Source organism: Nothobranchius furzeri, chromosome 12 (assembly GCF_043380555.1).
Source record: "Nothobranchius furzeri strain GRZ-AD chromosome 12, NfurGRZ-RIMD1, whole genome shotgun sequence".
Lineage (NCBI taxonomy): Eukaryota > Metazoa > Chordata > Actinopteri > Cyprinodontiformes > Nothobranchiidae > Nothobranchius > Nothobranchius furzeri.
The window spans coordinates 27,116,666-27,140,737 of NC_091752.1; the positions used below are offsets into that span (position 1 = coordinate 27,116,666).

The 24,072-nt window shown below is 44.3% G+C and overlaps 1 protein-coding gene across 2 annotated transcripts in view; it reads right to left on the reverse strand.

The window, feature by feature from the left end:
- The window catches only part of pank1a (pantothenate kinase 1a), a 42,741-nt gene that overhangs the window by 11,581 nt on the left and 7,088 nt on the right, over positions 1 to 24,072 (reverse strand). The window lies entirely within an intron of this gene.

Genomic DNA, 24,072 nt, shown 5'->3' on the forward strand with positions numbered 1-24,072 from the left:
GTGTGCTCCAGGGCAGCTGTGGTTACATCGTAGCTCATCATTACCAGTGTGAATGTGTGGCCATTTACCGTTTAGATGACTTGTGATAACTACTTTTAATTGTGCTGTTATTTGTTTCGTCTCTGGGATTTATAAATCTATTCATCAACTATTTAAAAAGGTTTAGTGCGCTGATCGAACAGCATGTCACATTAATAATAATATTTTAGTCATATTGGTGTTTTCTTTATTTAATACGTTTGGTAAAATCCTGGGTTCAACATGACGAATACAATAACATCTTCTCATCCATCAGGCCAGGAAACAAAAAAATCAAACGCCAAAATGCCAAGAGCGAATGTTGCTATGGAAACAAGTTGCCCTCCCCTCCCCCACCATCTCTTCCTTTCTCTGTCTCTCATATTCTCCTCAGTCTCCTATTTTCTCTAGCTGCTACTCTCCACACACACACACACACACACACACACACACACACACACACACACACACACACACACACACTCACACTCACACTCACACTCACACTCCATCTTCCAACAGACCTAACCCACTTGACACACACACACACACACACACACACACACACACACACACACACACACACACACACACACACACACACACACACACACACACACACACACACACACACACACACACACACACAATCCATCTTCCAACAGACCTAACCCACTTGAGACACACACACACACACACACACACACACACACACACACACACACACACACACACACACACACACACACACGCGCACACACACACACACACACACACACACACACACACACACACAAGCACACACACACGCACACGCACACCATCTTCCTACAGACCTAACCCACTTGACTCTTACAATTAAAGCGATGCTCACCAAGAAGAGAACCGATCCTGCAGAATGTGTTTAATGCATCATGATGCAAAAAGCTTGAATAAAATCTTAGTTTTATTTTGCTGACTGAGACTGTCTGTTTGGATGATTAAAATGTAAATAAAATAAAAAAAACATTATTTTCTTGCCTTTAAATATGTGAAAAGTGAAAACTAATGTAGTATTTGCCTGATGCTTAAAATTCCAAGAGGTGCGCTTACTGAATGATAGAACAATCACATAATGCCTAATATTTAAATGTAATAAGAACAGATAATTGCCTTACCTAAATTATGGAAAAAATGGTGGAATTGTTTTGATTGTGTTAATAATAAGTACTTTTGCTTACACAACGAGTCAATTTGTTTCAAGAAATGCCTAAAAAATGTAAAAACATCAATCACAATTTAGAAAACACCTCCCAAATTAAAATATATGTTTGGTAACAATATTTTTATGCTTGTAACATAAGAACAATTTTTAGAAGCTACAAGCATAAATGACCCAGTTCTGTTTGCACAAGCAGTTTGACAAACACCAAAGTTCTGACTGAAAAGTAGATGTTTCATAAGCAGACATGATGACACGCGGGGGTTACTCAGGGCCAACATAAAGACAACCTTCTATTATTTGATACATTATATTATAGACCACTATCTAACCTTCCATTTTTATCCAAAGTCCTGGAGAAAATAGTGGCCATCCAAGTATGTGAGCATTTAAACACTAATGCTCTGTTTGAGGAATTTCAGTCTGGTTTTAGAGAGTATCACAGCACTGAAACTGCATTAGTGAGAGTTACAAATGATATTCTCATGGCCTCAGATAAGAATCTTGTGTCTGTTCTAGTCTTGTTAGATCTCAGTGCTGCTTTTGACACAGTAGATCACAATGTTCTTTTAGAAAGACTTGAACATGTTGTAGGGATCAAAGGAACAGCGTTAGGCTGGTTTTAATCCTACCTGTCTGACAGATTTCATTTTGTAAATGTACATGACAAATCGTCTTCATACTCCAGGGTTACTTGTGGAGTACCACAGGGTTCAGTGCTTGGACCAATTCTTTTTACTATATGTATGCTCCCAATTGGTAAAATCATTAGACAGCATGGGATAAACTTCCACTGTTATGCTGACGATACTCAGTTATATTTATCCATTAACCCTGATGAACCTAATCGGTTGGGTAGATTACAGGCTTGTCTTGAGGACATAAAAAATTGGATGACTCTAAACATTTTGCTTTTAAATCAAGACGGAAGTTCTCATCTTTGGACCAGAAATCCAGAAAAGGAAATTGCTTAGCCAATCGCCTGACCTGAATGTTCTCGGAGATTAATGTAATGCCAAAGTAAGTAACCTTGGTGTTATCTTTGACCAGGACATGTCATTCAAATCCCACGTTAATCAGGTTTGTAGGATTTCCTTTATCCACCTTCAGAATATTGCTAAGATTCGAATCATCCTTTCCAGGAGTGATGCTGAAAAACTAGTTCATGCATTTATTACATCAAGACTGGATTACTGTAATTCATTACTCTCAGGAAGTCCACAGAATGCAGTTAAAAGGCTTCAGCTTGTCCAAAATGCTGCAGCTAGAGTTCTGATGAGAATTAAAAAGAGAGAGCATATCTCTCCTGTCTTGACTTCCCTACATTGGCTGCCTGTTAAATTCAGAATAGATTTTAAGATCCTTCTTCTCACATATAAAGCTCTTAATAATCAAGCTCCATCATACATCAGTGATCTGATTGTTCCATACGTTCCTAACCGAGCACTTCGCTCTCAGACTGCAGGTCTACTGGTGGTTCCCAGAATATCTAAAATTAGGATGGGAGGCATATCTTTTAGTTATCAGGCTCCTCTCCTGTGGAACCAGCTCCCAGCCTTAGTCCGTGAGGCAGACACCTTGTCTACTTTTAAGACTAGGCTTAAAACATTTTTATTTGATAGGGCCTATGGTTAAAATCTGATGTAAGACTAAATCTGGACAAGTGGGGGAGTAGAGGGAGGTGGAGTGTACAGTCGGTAAAGACGGCTCTCTCTTGCCCTGCCTCCAACATGCCTCCATCTAAATAGGATAGATTATCCAGAGTTATCTCTGTAGTTATGCTGCTATAGGCTTAGACTGCTGGAGGACACACTGACCACTTTTCACACTCTACTACTTTCTTCTACAATCTGCTCTTTAACTGTATTATTTCCTGCTACTTCAGCTGTTAACTTTATTTTCTATCTAAGTGTTTTTCTCCCCAGAAGAAGCTACAATGATGTTCTGCTGAGCTGTGGTGGCCTCATGGAGGGGGCTATCGTCTAGCACACTGCTGCTAACCACTTAAACATTCTCCCTCTCCTGATAATAACTTTTTGCTTTCCTTGACGTTGGATGTGCTACTGCTAGTTTATCCGTTTAATTATAGATCCACTAGGATAAATACAATAAAGCTCATCTCTCACCAAATAAAATATTTACTAAGAAATCACAATATAACTATAGACACATTACTTTGTTTTTGTGTGTGTGTGTGTGTGTGAGTGTGTGTGTGCGTGCGTATCTGCTCTGTCTTCTCGATCCCCAGTGAGTCGTGGAGGATAGCTGCTTATAGGTTTCTTCCTGTTGAAAGGGAGTTTTCCTCCACTGTCGCTATATGCTTGCTTGGTATGAGGATTGCTGTAAAGTCACTGACACTAGTCAGTGACTTGATGCAATTTGCTGGGTTCCTTATATAGGAAACATTATTTCTGATTGGCTTAATGAACTGACCTGAAATGGTTTATTATGTGAAGTGCCTTGAGACGACTCTTGTCGTGATTTGGCGCTATATAAATAAAATTGAATTTAATTTAATTGAATATAGATCTTCGTGTTTTACTCGTTGGCCTACAGGACTCATGCCACTGAATACAGTCAATATCATCAATGACCAATCAGAATGTGCAATGTTGAAAACAATGCAAACCTTGTGACTGCACTCAAGACAACTTTCGTTCACTGAAGCATTTGTTGTGAAAAGCAGCAGCATTCAATGAAGGAATGTGATGAATCCATCAACTCTGTGCATGAAGATGGACCAGTCCCCAGAATCGACAGGACTCGCCAACGCCAGGGTCTCGCATCAAAACAAACCTACTCATGCAGAAAAATCTGTTCGTCTGGACAACTTCTAGAACCCAACACAGGATATTTAAGAATAAGTGTTTCTTGAACTTGTTGCTTAATTACATTAAATTCAGTAACTGAGAAAATTTGCATTGATTATTAGATAAACCAGTGGTTCTCAATCCTGGTCCTGGAAGACCGGTATCCAGCGTGTTTCAGTTTAACCCGGTTTCAACCCAACACAACTGATTTCAATCAGCAGGTAACTAACAGGCTTCTGCAGAGCTTGATGAGCTGCTACACAGGTGACTCAACCACTGAGTCAATTGTGTTGGAGCAGAGAAACCATTAAAACATGCTGGATACCGATCCTCCAGGACCAGGATTGAGAACCACTACCAACACATTCTCACACCCAAAGCGTCAAAATATGACGCGTGTGACCAAGCCTCAATATATGACGATTCGGAATGCCCCACCGCGTCAGGAGACGATGATCAGGGACACACTGATGACGCACCATCCCAGAGCGTCGGTATCCAACACCGGTGGTGAGACGGACATTAGAACAACTTGTGAACTACTTAACCTTCCCCTCACCCCAATCCTAACCTTAAGGTCACAGTTACTGACCTTAAGGTTAGGATTGGGGTGAGGGGAAGGTTACATAGTCGAATAATGTCCGTGTGACCGCGGGCGTCAAACACTGGCGCCAGTGGAGCCAAGTGTCCCTGCGTGTCCCTTATCGTCGTCTCCTGACACGCTGGGGCATCCCGAATCGTCATATAATGAGGCTTGGTCAGGCGGGTCATATTTTGACGCTTTGGGTGTGAGAATGTGTTGCATTTACATGAACTGGGGGGTAAGCAAAAATCGATTCACTGAAATATCGCCATATTTAATGTTATGATACAGAATTAATATTTAGAGCAGTGTATTGATTTTAAATTGAGAATTTACAAGCAAACATTTGTGTCTTGTGTGGTCCATTTCAACTCCCGACCACTTGACACCTTTCATTCTGGTGGATTTAGAGTTCCGTTAACTTATAAGACACATATTAATGCCATGAAAGTGCTTATTTTCTGACAAGCAGCAAAAGGTATTTTAGGTTTGTGTGAAAACACGTAGTGGACTTTGTCAGTAAATAGAGCTGTGAGATTCGCGAGCTGTGCATTCTTCTTCAACTAGAAGTCTGGCCATGTGGTAAGTAGCAGCTACGCTTGGGAGGTGATGTCATATACAGTAAGCAGCTTGTAATTTTAGTCTTAATTACAAATATTTACATGCAAATAAATCTCAAATTACATGACAGTCATGCACACATAAATATTTTTCATTTAAAGTGAAGTACAACATATTTGTGATTGACAGCGTAAGGAAAAGCAGACTAGAAAATAACTTTTGTAGCCCCGTTCACTTACATTCCTTATTTTTCCCCATTTAGGGGCCCCAGGGGAGGAGACTTAGGCTCCCTTTACTTTGGTTGAGATAGCTCATGTTAAGCATGTAACAGATGGACTGTTCATAGTGAGTCGTCCTTCAACTAAATTTTGCCAAACAGCGTCTAGCTTCTATTGTCGCAATAGATCGTATCAAGACCCCTGTATTGGTGTGTGTGTATGTATGTATGTACAGTATGTATGTACAGTGGGGCAAAAAAGTATTTAGTCAGCCACCGATTGTGCAAGTTCTCCCACTTAAAATGACGACAGAGGTCAGTAATTTTCATCATAGGTACACTTCAACTGTGAGAGAGAGAATTTGAAAAAATATCCATGAATTCACATGGTAGGATTTTTAAATAATTTATTTGTAAATCAGGGTGAAAAATAAGTATTTGGTCACTTCAAACAAGGAAAATCTCTGGCTCTCACAGACCTGTAACGTCTTCTTTACAAAGCTTTTCTGTCCTCCACTCGTTACCTGTATTAATGGCACCTGTTTGAACACATTATCTGTATAAAAGACACCTGTCCACAGCCTCAAACTGTCAGACTCCAAACTCCACTATGGCCAAGACCAAAAGGCTTTCGAAGGACACCAGGAAAAGAATTGTAGACCTGCACCAGACTGGGAAGAGTGAATCTACAATAGGCAAGCAGCTTGGTGTGAAAAAATCAACTGTGGGAGCAATTATCAGAAAATGGAAGACATACAAGACCACTGATAATCTCCCTCGATCTGGGGCTCCATGCAAGATCTCATCCCGTGGGGTCAAAATGATCGTGAGAACGGTGAGCAAGAACCACACGGGGGGACCTGGTGAATGACCTGCAGATAGCTGGGACCACAGCAACAAAGGTCACCATCAGTAACACACTACAACGGCAGGGAATCAAATCCTGCAGTGCCAGACGTGTTCCGCTGCTGAAGCCAGTGCATGTCCAGGCCCGTCTGAAGTGTGCCAGAGAGCACATGGATGATACAGCAGAGGATTGGGAGAATGTCATGTGGTCGGATGAAACCAAAGTAGAACTTTTTGATATAAACTCAACTCGTCGTGTTTGGAGGAAGAAGAATACTGAGTTGCATCCCAAGAACACCATATCTACTGTGAAGCATGGGGTGGGAACATCATGCTTTGGGGCTGTTTTTCTGCTAAGGGGACAGGACGACTGACCCGTGTTAAGGACAGAATGAATGGGGCCATGTATCGTGAGATTCTGAGCCAAAACCTCCTTCCATCAGTGAGAGCTTTGAAGATGAAACGTGGCTGGGTCTTCCAACACGACAATGATCCCAAACACACCGCCTGGGCAACAAAGGAGTGGCTCCGTAAGAAGCATTTGAAAGTCCTGGAGTGGCCTAGCCAGTCTCCAGACCTCAACCCCATAGAAAATCTGTGGAGGGAGTTGAAAGTCTGTGTTGCTCGGCGACAGCCCCAAAACATCACTGCTCTTGAGAAGATCTGCATGGAGGAATGGGCCAAAATACCAGCTACTGTGTGTGCAAACCTGGTAAAGACCTATAGTAATCGTTTGACCTCTGTTATTGCCAACAAAGGTTATGTTACAAAGTATTGAGTAGAATTTTTGTTATTGACCAAATACTTATTTTCCACCCTGATTTACAAATAAATTCTTTAAAAATCCTGCCATGTGAATTCATGGATTTTTTTTTTCACATTCTGTCTCTCACAGTTGAAGTGTACCTATGATGTAAATTACTGACCTCTGTCATCATTTTAAGTGGGAGAACTTGCACAATCGGTGGCTGACTAAATACTTTTTTGCCCCACTGTAATGGGTGAGTATCCATACATTTATATTTCAAAGACTTGTCCATGAGGAAATGTCGCCAACTCTGCATCAACCGGGGTACGTCCTTAAATGCTTGAACATGCTCTGTGACTAACATCTGTACGTAAGCAGTACTCTAACGCTACTGGTTAGTACTGACCAGCTCGCAGTTCACATTGCATTGAGCTCTACAGAACAGGGGGCGGGCTCAGCAAAAATAAATAAATTAATAAAGAAATATTTCCTGCATTATGTCACAGTACATGATAAAACAATCAGTTTTCTGCATTACTGAAAAATCATACATAATTACTGAAAAAGGAAAACTCCCGATAGCAGCTTTAAACTTTTATATATATATATATATATATATATATATATAAGATATTCCTGATTAATTTGAAATTATGGTTTTGTAAGTAAAATACAAAACAAAGACAAAAATGTAAACAAGCATTTATCGTTCGTTCATGGATTGGGGACTGTACTTTTTTTTTATTGGTGCTTGGAAAATGTGCTACACAAATTGATTAAACCATCAAATAACTAGAAAATCTTTAGTTTTTCATTTGTATTTACTGGCAAGTTAAACATTACTTGACATAAAAGAAAGTAATAGGTGGGCTATAAAGGTCTGCCACATAAAGAGCTGCTATCTGATTTGCTTTGTACCATCAGCAGGGCTCCTAATGGACGATCAGGAGATATGACTATTTCACAACAGGCTGCAGAAGTAAACAGAATAACTCAAAAGGTAAAGTCCGCTTTCATATCAAATGATGAAAGTGTTTATAGAAAGCCACAAGGTACATTCAACATTTTATGTCTGATCTGTTAAATGTTGATTAGAAAAACAGCAAAATCTATAATGAAGGAGATGGTTTGTCTAAAACAAATTCTGTTGTCAGATGTTTGACCAAATTGAAAACAAATTTCGTATGAAAATGTTTGAAATTATAAATAAATTAGTTTTTGTGAAGTTGGGATGTGTGGAGACCCTATGAGCAATAAGCATCTTACGTGCAGAACAGCAGTGAGCTCAGTTTGAACAATCGTGGAGAAATTCAAACAGCTCCAGGGTGGTTTACAAAAGCTCAAATGTTTCCTTGCAATTAGAACAAAGACCTTTTAGCCTGGCAAGCCATTCTATACATGTACATATACATAGTCTGGCCATGAACCATATTTCAGTCGTGGGGAAGGATCTACGGTTGTCTTTCAAACTGTCTCTGCATGTTATTGGTCAACATGATGTACTCACCACTACGGATGTCAGTCAGTGGGAAAGTCTGTCATACACTATCAAAGAAAACGCAAATGCATTATTTTATGAGAACCTACATCTGCTCTTGATTCAAAGAAAAGCCAAAGTCTAAATAGTCCAAATGAGTTTCATACGAGCAGCCCCCATCTTAGTTTCCACCAGTCGCAGTAACATCCCACCTACCAAACCGATGGAGCTCTGTGATTGGCAAGGCCTGTGGAGGTTCCAGTGGAGCATGCCTAGCCCTACATTCAGAAAAAAAATATTTTGCTTCTGCCACCGTTTATCTGTTTAGATTTCTAGGCTAAAGACCTTCGTGTTGTCAGTAATTTCTCAAGACAAAATTCTTGTTGCTAAAAAAACAAGTAAACTGTGGATGCAGAAACTATACCATGATCAGCTGAGTCAACCAGGATGTGGACTTCCTCGGTAGAATATATAGCCTCTTACATAAAACAGTGGCACAACGTTTCCACAGTCTCTGTGCTGTTGACGTACCATCACGAACGTCTTTTTATCCTGACCATAACATATTTTTTATCCCAATGAAGCCACAAAGCATTTTTCACTAAACACTCCAAAAGGTGGATGTCCTTCACGGTCCCCGAGAACTCTCCTGTGATCCGTGTTTCAGCTCTAAAGACCAGAAGCTTGTGGATCTCTGCATTGCTCCAGTTTTCTGTCTCAGCTGAAATGAGAAACTGTCCGTGTTTGCTTTCACTTTTGATATGGTAACTAGCCCGGTCTCAGCACATCGTGACATCCCGTGGGGTCAAAATGATCGTGTTCTGTTCTGGGGCGACGGTGGCACAGGAGTTAAGTGCTCGTCCCGTAATCGGAAGGTTGCAGGTTCGAGTCCCGCTCAGTCTGTCGCTGTCGTTGTGTCCTTGGGCAAGACACTTAACCCACCTTGCCTGCTGGTGGTGGTCGGAGGGACCGGTGGCGCCAGTGCTCGGCAGCCTCGCCTCTGTCAGTGTGCCCCAGGGCAGCTGTGGCTACATCGTAGCTCATCACCATCAGTGTGTGAATGTGTGTGTGAATGGGTGAATGACTGATTGTGTTGTAAAGCGCCTTGGGGGGTTCCAGTACTCTAGAAGGCGCTATATCAAATACAGGCCATTTACCATCACGTGAAGATGTGATCTCCATGTCAGGTAGGGCTGGGCGATATGGCCTAAAATCAGTATCACAATATACTGAGGATATCACCTTGATAACGATAAATAGACGATAAATACAGGTATGCGCAAACAAAAGTTGTCCACTAGATGGGGCTGTCACATGTATTATGGTAAGTTACATTTTTACGTGACTCAAGGTGGTACAGCTTATTAAAGGGACACAAACATTGCCAACCTACACATCTTTTCATTTTTTTATTATCAAATTTATTGACGTGGGAAAAATTGTCACAATAAGAGTCAGAAATTTTGATAACGATACATATTCGATTTCTTGTCCAGCCCTACTGCACCGTCTTCATTGCTCAAAACAGAGACGGTCAAAAACATTTCCCAAAATAGGTCCGACTTGTCCTAGATGTGGTCATGGTCCTGCCACAGGAGGTTCTTGTTGTGGACCTGCCCACATCTTGACAACTATTGGAGAGATGTTCATTGTTGAAGGTTTAGATATTTGGACGTTTTCTCTCACTTTGGTATGCTTGATTTAAAAAATCCATATACAGTTAGTAAAAAAAGATATTTCAACACTAAAAAGAAAAGGACAGGTTAATACAATCAACTACTGCTTCTGCACAGAAACGATTAAAGGCTAAATTCATTCATTTACACAGAAATAACCTCTAACCCAAATTTTAACACTTCAAAGTGTACTATTGATCAAACGATTTGGTTATCCTGCAACAAAGATAAAAGTGGACAAGAACACCTTTCAGGCACATTTTGTTTTAGATTTTGAGGATTTTCTGGTTTCTAGTAGTTTTTTTTTTGTGCAATAAAAGCAGATGAAACACAAGTGGGTCTCAGTATTTAAACTATGAATGCTGCATTTAAATTAGACTCGACAGAGCTCAATGGATACATTTTTCTCAAAACCTTTGACATAAAACCTGCCAACGATTAGTGAATCTAAGGCAAACTTTGCACATTATGAAAAGACCATTTCCTCATGGAGATAATTGCCTCATCTGAAATTAAGCTTTTAGGGGAGACCTTTGCAAATAGTTTATTTTGATCATTTCATTTCTATGAAATAAGGATAAATACTTGCAGTTAAAGTGCAAAATATGTAATTGAAGATTCTGTATATGAGAAGTACAAAAATCTTTTAATTTAAGGAATAGGTGCAACCTTCATTTTGCAACAAGCACAGATGAGCCAAAGCATTTGACTTGTATAATTCAGAGCAGTAACTTAGTCTGCAGCCTAAACAGCTCGGCATGTACTGATTGTATTTTCTTTATCAACATTCCTCTGAGCAGTGAAAACAGCAAATGAATGAACACTTGGTGACAAAGTGTTTCAACTTTGCATCTGTCTGATAGAAGCAGCCCAAGTCTAGCTCTAGTTTCAGTGTTTCCCCTAGGAATTTTTCCAGCTGTGGTGGTGGTGGTGTGGTGTTAATATTGTTTTATTAGACACACTCCACTTTGAACTACACAAATCCAGCAACTGCTGCATTTTAATAACTAGTATTAAAGGTGAATACACCAATATTTGCACAAGAATAATTTTTGTTGTAAACTCTCAGTGACACACGTTGCCGGGGAGGTAGGGGTTGGCATTTAATTTTTCTTGCCGTCTGGAAAAACATCTCCTTTTGCCCACGTTTATTAGACTTTCTGCACCCTTTATTTTGGTCCGAGATCATTACTGGGCTGGCCCTATTCAATTCAATTCAAATATACTTTATTAATCTCAGAGGGAAATTAGAGTTTCAGTACACACAACTCTGAGATCAGACATACATGGGCATAGACACATTACAAGAATTGGTGACTGTGGTCATTCGCAACCTGAGTCGTGCTACCTTATAGAGATCAGAGGGGTTTACATGAGGATTGAGTCAGGTGGAGGGGAAAAAAAGGCACTTCAGAGTTACCCTCCACAGGGAGGGCAGCTTTGCTATGCAAAAACACCTCAGACAAAAATGCAACAGACTTCAGACTAGGGCTGCAGCTAACTAATATTTGTGTAATCGAGTACTCTATCGAATCTTTTATCGATTAATCGAGTACTCTAATAAATTACTCTTTTGTGTTTGTAAACCATTATATCAAATAACATGTTATAAAATATAAAAGACCTATTGAAATGAGAAAGCAATAGCCAGTTATTCTTCAAGTTTTATTCAAAATTAGTTTTCAAAACGTCAGCACTTCAACTTTACTTCACAGTAAACGAGCAGCTGCGGCCCAAACAGCACCAGAACCGCTCACGGCGCATGAGCAAACATGGCTCGCCAGCTGTTTCCCTATTAACACATGTTCGTTTTAATTTCTACACTTTTTTTTCTCACACTAACAAGGATTGTCGAAAGCATATTTGCCGCGGTTATGTCAAATTATACTGATCACAAAACATTTATTTACTTTATTTCTGTCATGAACTCCTCCTCTTAACCTCCTCTGCGGGCCGGGCTGGCGCTGCACTCCAGTTCCCAGCATGCCTGTCACCGACGCTTCCCGGTGACGTCATCCCGCTGAGCCTATTTAAGGACCTGTCACAGCGGAGCCGGCACTCAGTCATCATCTAACGATAGACGCCAAGCCATTCTAAGACCTAAGACACTAACTCTACAAACCATACGGGAAGAGAACTTCCCACGCTGCCACATATCAGTCTCCATCCACCACTCTCTCCGCGCCTGGGTCTCATAACCACTCCAGCTCAGCCCACCGAACCTGACAGGATGACTGAGACCCGAGTAGACCCAGCGGAGATCGCACAGCTGCGAGCTGAGGTAGCGCAGCTGCTCAGCCGAGTAGAACGCCAGGAGGCGGACAACGCCCAACTCCGTGTGGAGAACAATCAGCTGCGTGCTGTTACTGATCGCCTCGCATCCAAACTCGATTCCGTCACCGAACTGGTAGTCCAACTCTCCTCAGCCCTCCAACGACAGTCATCTGCCACTCCTAACGTGGTGGAGCCGTATCTAAGTCTCCCAGAGAAATGGGATGGGATTAAAGGATCCCCGGAGAGCATGTTGGCCGTTCTGTCAATGACTTTTGAGTGTCAGCCGGCACGCTACCCGACTTCCTGCTCTCGCGTGGCTCTGTTAACCTCCCTGCTGACTGGGCGAGCCGGTGAATGGGCGGCTGCTCTGTACCATCAGAAGTCCCCAGTCTGCAACGACTATGAAGCCTTCGTGAAAGAACTGAAGAAGGCATTCGTTCATCCCAGCAGCGAGGTCGCAGATGAGACACGCCTGCTCCAGCTTCGACAAGGCTCTCAGACCGTGGCCGAATTCACCTCACGCTTCCGGACCACCGCTGCCCGTCTAACCTGGGGTGATGCCGCGGTGAAGGCTGTGTACTTGGAGGGATTGTCACCCCGCATCCGTGAGGGCATGATTGGTCACGAGGCTCCAACCACCCTGGACCAGGCGGTGGACCTGGCTCTCCAGCTGGACCGCTGCCTCCTCACCAGACCAGGAGTGAGGGCGGTTCCCGTACAATCCCGAACTTTCCCCCGCCGTCAGGAGAACCAACCCATGGAGGAACCCATGCAACTGGGTCATTTGCCCCCCGAGGAACGGGCGCGCCGTTTTCAGGAGGGACGATGCGCCTATTGTGGGGCTCTGGGTCATCCCCGTGCAACATGCTCCATACGCCCGGGAAACGGTCCCTCCGGGTCGGTGTAGGAGCTGCCTCACTTGGAGTTTCCACTCATGCAGCTCCTCATCACACTCACCCTCCTCGATCATCCCGTTCCCGTCACCTCAGTGGACGGGCGCCCTCTCATGCCATATCCGATCACGCACCGAACCCAGAACCTCCGGATGACCATCGGAGAACACGTAGAGACCCTTCATTTCTTGGTCATTCACGCCCCTACGACTCCTCTCATTCTGGGTCATTCCTGGTTCCGCCTCCACGACCCTCACATCTCCTGGTCCACCAGTAAAGTCATGGCATGGGGTGTTAACTGTCGCCTTCATCATCCGTCTCCAGGATCACAGCCTAGGGAGACACCACCCAAGGATGTGGATTTAACACTCCTTCCAGGATCACAGCCTAGGGAGACACCACCCAAGGACGTGGATTTAACACTCCTTCCACCCCAATACCACGATCTGGCTCGGGTCTTTGCAAAAGAGCCTACCACCAAGCTGCCTCCTCATCGCCCCTACGATCTGGAGATCAGGCTTCAGCCCGGAACCACCCCGCCTCGGGGTCGGCTGTTCTCGCTCTCCCCGGCAGAGACCCAGGCGATGGACGCTTACATCAATGAGGCTCTCCAGAAGGGGTTTATCCGACATTCCACGTCTCCTGGGGCGGCAGGGTTCTTCTTTGTGAAGAAGAAGGAAGGTGACCTCTGGCCCTGTATAGACTATCGTGGATTGAATAAAATCACCATCAGGGACCGCCATCCTCTTCCCTTAATGAGCACGGCTCTGGACGCCACTGCCCAAGCCACACTGTTTACCAAGCTGGACCTCCGCAGTGCATACAACCTCATCCGCATAAAGGAAGGAGAGGAGTGGAAAACCGCTTTCATTACACCCACTGGACATTATGAGTACCTGGTCATGCCCTTCGGCCTCTGCAACAGCCCTGCCGTTTTCCAGCGTTTCATCACTGATGTCCTCCGTGACATGCTGGGTCGTTGGGTTTTTGTTTATTTGGACGACATCCTCATCTACTCCCGCACGGCCGAGGAACACACCCAGCATGTTCGAGCCGTTCTGTCACGCCTCCTGGAGCACGACTTATTCTGTAAACTGGAGAAGTGTGCTTTTCACCAGGAGTCCACCTCGTTTCTGGGATTCATCATCTCCTCCCAGGGCCTGCGCATGGACCCACAGAAGGTTCAGGCGGTCGCGCAGTGGCCACTACCCAAGACCCTGAAGCAGTTGCAGAGTTTCCTGGGGTTCTGCAACTTCTACCGCCGGTTTATCCGCAACTTCAGCGCCCTGGCGTCACCATTAACTTCCCTGACGAAAACAACCAATCAGCCTCGCCCTTTCCGCCTCTCCCCGGAGGCTGTTGCTGCCTTCCATGAGCTGGTCCGCCGCTTTGTAAGCGAGCCCATCCTCCTCCACCCGGACCTAACCCGGCCTTTCGTTGTGGAGGTGGACGCCTCTGAGACGGGCGCGGGAGCCGTACTGTCACAACGTGGCCAGGACTCCAAACTCCATCCCTGCGCATTCTTTTCCCGGAAGTTCTCTCCTACCCAGCAGAACTATGGGGTCGGGGACCGGGAATTGTTGGCGATAAAGTGGGCCCTGGAGGAGTGGCGACAGTGGCTCCTGGGTACCCCCACTCCTTTTCTAATCTGGACTGATCATCAGAACCTCATCCATATTCAGACCGCTCGCCAACTCAACCCTCGTCAGGCCCGGTGGGCCCTCTTTTTCGAACCTTATAACTTTCACATCGCCTACCGCCCCGGCTCAAAGAACCTCAAGGCGGACGCCCTGTCCCGTCAACACACCCAGGATCCAAGGCCTCCTGAACCGAGGTCCATCCTCCCGACCGAACGGTTCTTGGCCGCCCTGCAATGGCCCCTGGAAGCCTCCATCCGGGCGGCTCTCCCGGCGGACCCGGCGCCCCCAGAGACGCCTCCTAACCGCCTTTACGTTCCGGCCGTGTGTCGACAGGAGGCCTTGAGGTGGGGGCATAGTTCACGGCTCGCGGGACACCAAGGCCAGGCTCGTACCTTCCAGTTCCTCCGCCGGGCCCTGTGGTGGCCCTCTATGAGAAAGGACGTGCGTGAATACACCGCTGCATGTGACACTTGCGCCCGGTCTAAGTCCACCACCCAACCTGGAGCCGGGGAATTGCAACCGCTCCCTGTGCCTAAAAGGCCGTGGTCGCACATAGGTGTGGACTTTGTCACGGGGCTTCCCGTTGCCGACCACCTGGACACCATCCTCACCATCACCGACCGCTTTTCGAAGGCTGTGCATTTAGTGGCTATGGCAGGGCTCCCCACGGCTAAGAAGACGGCGGAGCTCCTCCTCGATCATGTGGTGAGGCTCCACGGATTCCCCCAGGACGTGGTGTCTGACAGAGGGCCTCAGTTCATCTCACGTTTCTGGAAGGCTTTCTGTCGGTTGGTGGGCGCTTCTGCCAGTCTGTCGTCAGGCTATCATCCCCAGACTAATGGTCAGACGGAGAGAGCAAACCAGCAGCTTGGGCGTTACTTACGCTGCTTCGCCTCGTCTCAACCGTCCACCTGGCCTCGTTACCTCCTATGGGCGGAGCTCTCTCACAACCTCCAGACGTCCTCCGCCACGGGTCTATCGCCCTTCGAGACCTGCTACGGATACCAGCCCCCTCTTTTTGACCATCAGGTGCCGGAGGTGGAGGTTCCGGCGGCTCAGGATATGGTCCGCCGCTGCCATCTCGCTTGGATCAGGGCTCGCGCCGCCATCACCCGGGCTAATACGGAGTACTCCCGACAACACTGCCGCCGCCACCGGCCCGGCCCTGTGTTCCAGCCTGGTGACCGGGTTTGGCTCTCTACCGCAAACCTCCGGTTTCCGGCTGGTTCCAGGAAGCTGTCGCCTCGCTTTTTGGGGCCCTTCCCAGTCCGAGATGTCCTCGGTCCGGTCGCTTACCGGCTGCGCCTCCCTTCCACTCTTAAGGTGCACCCGGTATTCCACGTCTCACAGCTCAAGCCGGTGGTGTCTTCTCCTCTCCATCCGCCTCCGGCCCGGGTGCCGACGCCCCGAGATGTCGATGGGGACCCCGTCTACACCGTCCGCAAGATTCTGGACGCCCGCCGCCGGGGCCGTGGATGGCAGTATTTGGTGGACTGGCAGGGTTACGGTCCGGAGGAACGTAGCTGGGAGCCTGCCCGCTCGTTTCTGGATCCTTCCCTGTTGGCTGATTTCTGGTCTCGTCGCCCTGGGCCTTCTGGAGCCGTCCCTCGCGGGGGGGGTCCTGTCATGAACTCCTCCTCTTAACCTCCTCTGCGGGCCGGGCTGGCGCTGCACTCCAGTTCCCAGCATGCCTGTCACCGACGCTTCCCGGTGACGTCATCCCGCTGAGCCTATTTAAGGACCTGTCACAGCGGAGCCGGCACTCAGTCATCATCTAACGATAGACGCCAAGCCATTCTAAGACCTAAGACACTAACTCTACAAACCATACGGGAAGAGAACTTCCCACGCTGCCACATATCAGTCTCCATCCACCACTCTCTCCGCGCCTGGGTCTCATAACCACTCCAGCTCAGCCCACCGAACCTGACAATTTCGTTTTCCTCCGCCACTCATAAATACCTGTGTCCTTCTGCAGCAATCCTGAGGGACAACAGACATCAATAACAACACAGTAAAAAGTCAGACGTGTTGTAAAAACTGCTACTTTTAGCACATTTTAAGACCGACGTGTTGCTACCAGACGTACGGTGTGAGCTGAAACCAAGTGCTACAGATGAAAAAGTCGCACAGTGTCCGCAGAATATATAGAAATACAGGCTAAAATGCATTATCTTGTAGAGGCTCCGAGTCCGCTCGCAGAAGAGACATTTACATGTGGATGTTTCCTGGTCAGGTTGCAGCATCGAGGAATATGGTGTTGTGGTAGGCTAAATCCATTTTACAGTATTTACACTGGACTACGTTTTCCGCCTTACGATGTGAAAAACGGTCCCACACCTTTGACATTTTGTGTCTTTTTCGCACTTCACCGGGGTCCACATTGTCCGCCATGGCTTAAAAGAAAGTTAAGTTGCGTTCGCTACTCGCATGTGCATTCAGTGCAGTGTGTATGTGCGTCACTTATTTCGGTCCGGGTGAAACATGACCACGGGCGATTGCAAAGCCATGAATTAATTAAACATGAATTAAACGAAGCTTCGAGGCAGATAATTTGACTCGAGGATTTTTTGTACTCGAATTATACAAGGTACTCGAGGAATCGTTTCAGCCCTACTTCAGACATTATACAACATAAGTGTCTACTAGGTGGGGTGGTAGGGTTTGGTACTCCCCACACGTCAGTGCATGCAGCCACAATAAGCAGCACTTGTCACCTCCGTCTGGACAGGGGGAGGAGGTCGTTGGGTTTAGAGGGCACAGTGACTCCTGGAACGATTCAGCTGCCTTCACAGCTCGCAATCTCGCCCAGGCTGGGATAGGGAGACAGAGTTGCCATGGCGACGGCACTATTCCACATTTCTTCTGAGGGGGATTATTCGTTTCAGCCTCACAGGCTCAAGGGCATCAGATTCAGATTAAAAAAAATTGTTTTGGGTCAGACAGAGAAAATTTCTTCTCTGTCTTAAAGTTCCGTTGGTCCTCAACCCCTCTAAATCCACTAATGGCGTAAATTAATCTATTCCAATCCGTGCCGATTCGTCCACTCACTCCTTGATCGCATCCATCTTTTGTGCCAGAGTCTGAATCTCAGCCAAAGTTCCAAGCTTACGACTCATCTCAACAATTATATGAGTCTGTGCATTCACAGGGTGGTGTAATCCATCCCTGAGCTCCGGGAAAGAGCCAATATTCCTCGTCAGCTTGTTAATTTTCCGGTAAGCTAGATAACCTCCCAGGCAAAAAAGCAGGAAACCTGACACCAACATGACGAATATCCATACATCTTCAGAATCCTCTACAGACAGTTGAGATAAACAGATCAGGATCCACTGTTTCCAGGAATCCATGATATGCCCAACTGGCTCTGTCCCAGAGGGGCACCCGGGAGCCCATTCTCCCGTTATCATCGTTGAGAAAATTTTGTCAGTCGCGTTGAGAGACCAGCTGACCAGGTCCATTTTTAATAATTTCCAGTTTCCAGAAAAAATGCAGAAGCGCCGTACACCCAAAGACAGACAAAGTGCCTTGGGACAAGATATGGAGGAGAGGAGGAAAAAGCATCTGTACTCTCCAACAGCCAGAAGAAGAAAATTAAAAACGATCTACATCCCTGCTTACTAGACTTACTGAAGTATTTTTAAGCCAGTATAAAAATGACTGAAACACAAATTTACATATTTGGCATTATTGACCAATATCTTTGATTTAATTTATTTGTTAAGAACATCAAGATGCATTACAGTGAACATTATAATAAAGTACATTTTTCTAGTGCTGAGAGGAGCCAACACATAGAAGCACTGATTTGATCTCATTTCAGAGAAAAATAGAACAGGTCAGATGCACCTAATAAATAAAATTACTAACAAACGCAGGAATCTGTTTCTTTGCTTCATTGTTCTGGTGCTGAAAATATCACTAATGCAGATCAAAGGAGAAACACAGATGAATGCACCTCTTATTTATTATTTGGAAATTAGTGGGTGTGGTTTAGATCAGTACATTATTTTATATCTGAAATTGATATGAATTGATCAGAAGTTGCTATGTGTATTGTTTATTTGAAAACTATTTACAGAGCAGCCTCAGAATTTAGATTAAATATTTTTGATCACAACAATAAAGGAACTATTACAGAACAAGTTTTTCAATAAAATCAGAACATTCAAATTTAAGTGCATCAATTAATACATCTGAACTCATGCAGGAGGAACCAAGAAATATGAAATACCAGAAGCAGACAACTTAAAAAAAAATTTAAATTTTAACTTGATTAAACTGATTTTTTTCCAAATGTTGTTGGCATTTTTCCCACACAGTTAAACAAAATGTTGATTAAGGTGTGTGTGTGTGTGTGTGTGTGTGTGTGTGTGTGTGTGTGTGTGTGTGTGTGTGTGTGTGTGTGTGTGTGAGAGAGAGAGAGCGAGAGCGAGAGAGAAAATAATTTTAAAAACCCGACCGGAGCGGAGGCAGTGACCGACGCCGTTTTCAGCTCTGTCTTGTCAAATGCACCACGTACGTTACGAAAAAAGTAACTTTAAATATTAAACCGAAAAAGAGGCGAGCTGAAGAAAACCTAGGGAGTACTGAAGAAATGTGAACAAGAGTGAAGCAAGCACAGAGATCCGTTACTGTCTGTGTGTGTGTGGGTGGATGCATGGGTCGGACTGAGCTCCCGGCTGCAGAGTTTTGTGTGGAGGGTGGGGCAGGCGCTCTATGTGACTGGCCAATCACAGAGCGTGAAGACAGTCAGTTAACCAATGAGGATTTTCCTTCAGCACGATTACAGATTTATATGAGTTTTACTCATTTCATGCTCGTATTCGTCAAAAATGCTTTATCCATGCCGTAGGGCTGCTCAACTAATCAAAATTTAATCACGATTACGATCTGAGTTTTGAACGATTATAAAAACAAAACAAGCCGATTATTTGCTCCTCCCCCTTGCGCTGCACCGAGTTGCAAATGAAGCGCTCCTCCACAGTGTTGCCAACTTGGAGACTTTGACGCTATTTCTAGCAGCTTTTCAGACCCCCTTCTTGACTTTTTAACTTAAAAGTACCTAGCGAACACCTCAGAAACATCTCTGGTAACCCTTAGCTACTTTCTGGATAACTGTCGTCGACGTTTCCTTCAGGTTAGCTAAACACTCCGCCTGCGCTCCGGACCGTTCTTCACAACATTAGGAAAGGGAATGATGTAGTGATTTGTCAGTCGCTAAAGAAACAGCTCTGGGAGCCGGCTCTGTTGGGATTAACCAGAGTGAGTGACACACACACCGCACCTGCGGACTCCTGAGCCACTAAAAACGGCTAAATGTGCGCGTGCTGCGTGCTAAACACACGTGCAGCTTGCCACTTGTTATGCAACATTTTGTGAACATCAATTTATTTGCATTTATTTGTTATAAATGTCAGTGTATAATTCTTGCTGTCAGTATTTGCAAGATATTATTTGGGTCTGTACTGGTTAGACTTAAATGAGTTAAACCAAGGTCTATAGCCCTTGGGTCATAGACTATGAACTGTATATTGGTCTTTTTATACTGGGAATCAGGAGTTATTTTAGTGATCATCTTGTTTCTTATTTATTTTTGTCCTGATTGTGCCCTGAGCAGTTTTATGACTGAATAAAAACAAATAAAATCAACATAAATTGAAAAATCGTCCTAAATAATGGAGATCTCAATTTCAGTCACCATAATCGTGATTATTATTTTTGCCATAATCGAGCAGCCCTACCGTACCGGATACTCATCTGAAACGAGTATCCGGCTCATCCTTAGCTGTATGCACCCTGCCCTGCCTCCTCCTCCTCCTTGCTGCCTCCCGGCTGTGATCACAAGCAACAACAAAGTAGTTCCTGCTGCTTTCTCGGGAAATGGCGCAAAAAAAAAAACATTAAAAAAAAAACATTTGGGATCTTGTAGGCGTGGCGCTGGGATTTCAGCCATGGCTACACCTATGTAAGGGAAACACTGAGTTTGTTTGTCTTTCACTGATATTGATGACTCTGGAAAATACATAACTTTTAGAAACAATAGCTTTATATAGGTGTCCTTCAATCAGAATTTGGTAAAAGCATTTCGATTCCTTTATGAAGGAATACAATAAAGATTTGGTGAGTAGAAAAAACATCTTCAATAAATGCAATAATTTTCTCCACCTGTCCCTGAGTCCCCGTGGTCACTCTGTACTCCAGGACTCCTATTTTAAAAAGTGCGCGCGCGCACACACACACACACACACACACACACACACACACACACACACGTGCAGCCAAAAGGTCATCATGACAAGTCTGGGTGAGAGGAGTGACTTGTGTCCATGTAGGTGAAAGGCCTCTGGCCTAACACACACCTGCCTTGCTGCATACTCACTAACTCAGTGTGTCCCAACACATGTCCTGTTTGGTCTTGTCTATCTGTTGAGTCCAGTCAAGCCAGGCCTGTTCTGTTCTGTTCCAAGAGGGAAGGGCAAATGCTACCAACAGAAACAATGATTAGGAGTTTACAAACACTTAACACTCTGCTCTCTGATATCCTTAATCAACATCTCTGAGCATAATCTCTGACAGAATCCCTCCTCCATGTTTACGTCTCAACTCTGCCCCTCCATACCAGTAGCTAATAGCACACTGACATGGCTTGTGGTTGTTCTGAGGTGGATCTTACCAAAGGAGACTGGGTGTGACATAAAATCCCATCAAAAGTTAACCCACCTGACTAAAGCCAAGACCATTCAAGCAGGTTCAGTAGAAGCCTTTATTTGATTAGTTAACTTTTAACTATCATTAGCTGAACCGCACCATGGACCTCCTTTTGTTTTCTAATGGGCCATTCCCATCTGTACCGGATCGGCCCGGGCCGGGTAGCCCCAGTCGGCCCCAGCCTGGCCCGGTTGATTCCACACATCCTTGCCTTAAGCCCATGTGGGCTGATTCTACCCACCAATCAGAAGCTTGCTCTAATGGAAGGTGTGAATTTGCTGTCAGCAGTGGGTGTGTTGGCCCTGGTCGGCCTGAAGCAGACCCCCTCGAGAAGAGGGCTGAGAATGAGCCTTGGTTGGCCCGGAAAAATACCAGGCCACCCAGATATGTAAACAACCTACGCTACCCGGCCCGACCCGGTACAGATGGGAATGGCCTAAGACTCCAGACAGTCAAACTGGCCACATCCTCCAGAAACCATTCAACCAACTACTGTTCAACCCTAATTTTCCTTCACAATAAGACCAATCTATAATTAAATCAAAATGCAAAGTTTTTTTTAAACCAGCGAAAACAATTAAACTAGTTTATCGGTTGTTCTGACTAAAAAAAATAAAAAACTTTTCCAAAATATACGTATAGCTTCTCAATGAAACACAGAAACAATCAAAAATTAGCGACTCATGAAATTCATTTTTGATATTGCCCCCACTCATAAATAAGTTTCTAATTTTATGATTACATGCTTGTACATTAGAAAAGTATGGAATTCAGAATAAAAACATTAATTTAAAAGACAATTTGCAGGAAAAACAGAAGTAAAAAACATGAACACTTATTTGAAAGGGCTTTAAAATGTAATGTCAGTGGATGAGTCTGAGCTCCTGCCATCCCTCAGAAGATAAGATAAAAACAAACATGTTTAAAGTCAATGCCATCTTGCTAAATGTTTATTACTGATAAAGCTTTCCCACAACACTCGTGAGATACAGTCTTGGTAAAACACAAGTTCACTATCAACTCCAATGTTTTAAATATCAGAACATTTAAAATAAACAAACATCTGGTCAAAACCAGGTTTTAAAGCAAACTTTAAGCTAGAGCTTAAACGTTGGGTCTCCGTGATTGTTGGGTTGCAAACTTGACCAGTTTAATTCGTGGCACCACTCTGCAGCCCTATACTGACCGCACTTGATAGTTTTGTGGAGTGAATAGGTGCCCTATAGGGGAGCTCTTTACCTGCTTTACCGTTGTTAGCTGTAATGCTAGCGGTTAGCATTTTCAATTTGCTAATTGTCAATAAAAAGCACAAGAAGAAAAAGACAAAGTTTGCTTTTTTGTTGGCATCATGGCAGAGCCTGGAAGTAAAAGTAAGAGTAATGTATTTGAAGACTAAGCAAATTGCTAAAACCAGAGTAAACATAGGCGCGGACTACAATAGTTTGAGATAGCTAAAGGAGGCAACAAAATCATGGACTGGTGGTGACCTGGCTTTGTTGCTACTGGACTTGTAAGTAATGTTTCTTGTCAAACAGTGTGGATCTTTTTACTTAATAGTTTATTTTACCTTTCAGTTGGCTTAGATTTAGCTCGTTGTTAGCGCTAGCTACAGCAGGCTGCAGGAGGGTTGTTTTCGATAGTTGTAATTCCACTTTCAACTAGTAAGGCGGAGAAGCAGGAAACTGCTTTGTGTCAAAAAACAGCAAATCATGCATTACTTAAATTTAAAAATGTATTGTTAAAAGCTAAATGAGAATTCAAAATCACCATGTTCAAAACTACACACTGTTGTTTGATAAGCACTACACACCCTTTTATATCATACACCATATAACATATATTAGTTAGGTTATTTGGTCGAGGACAAATATAAATCCTTCAACAACCATCAGGCGACATTCAGCCACTGGAGCTGGCCGCCACATACTGTCCCTGTGCACTGTGTCAGCATTTTAATCACCCTCCTTTTCCCCACTAGCCAAGCCTGTCAGACTCATTCTCTGTTTAATTCTACTGGTTACTCACAGGCAGAGAGGCACATGAGGGCCGGGACAAGCCAGCTCAAAAATAACCAATCAGAAAAAAGGCGAAACAGACACCTGTACCGCCAGGGCCGTGCAGAGACCTTTGAAGGGGCGAGTGCTCAAAGTTAAAAAGGGGCACATATAGAGCAAAGTTTTCTTTAACAGATTTGCGATCCAACAAGTTAAAAAGTTCAGATAATGAGACCCTTGGTTTCAAACAACATAATGTAAACTAGGAAAAATATGTCATTAATTAAGGGAACATTGTTTCATAAACAATTGTTTTAGTTTTTAAAGCTGACTTATGCTACAACCATATTTTTGCCCCTGATCTGAATCCAAGTCGTTTGATTTTTGATTTTCTTCTAATACCGAGTCCTGTTCTGATACCAG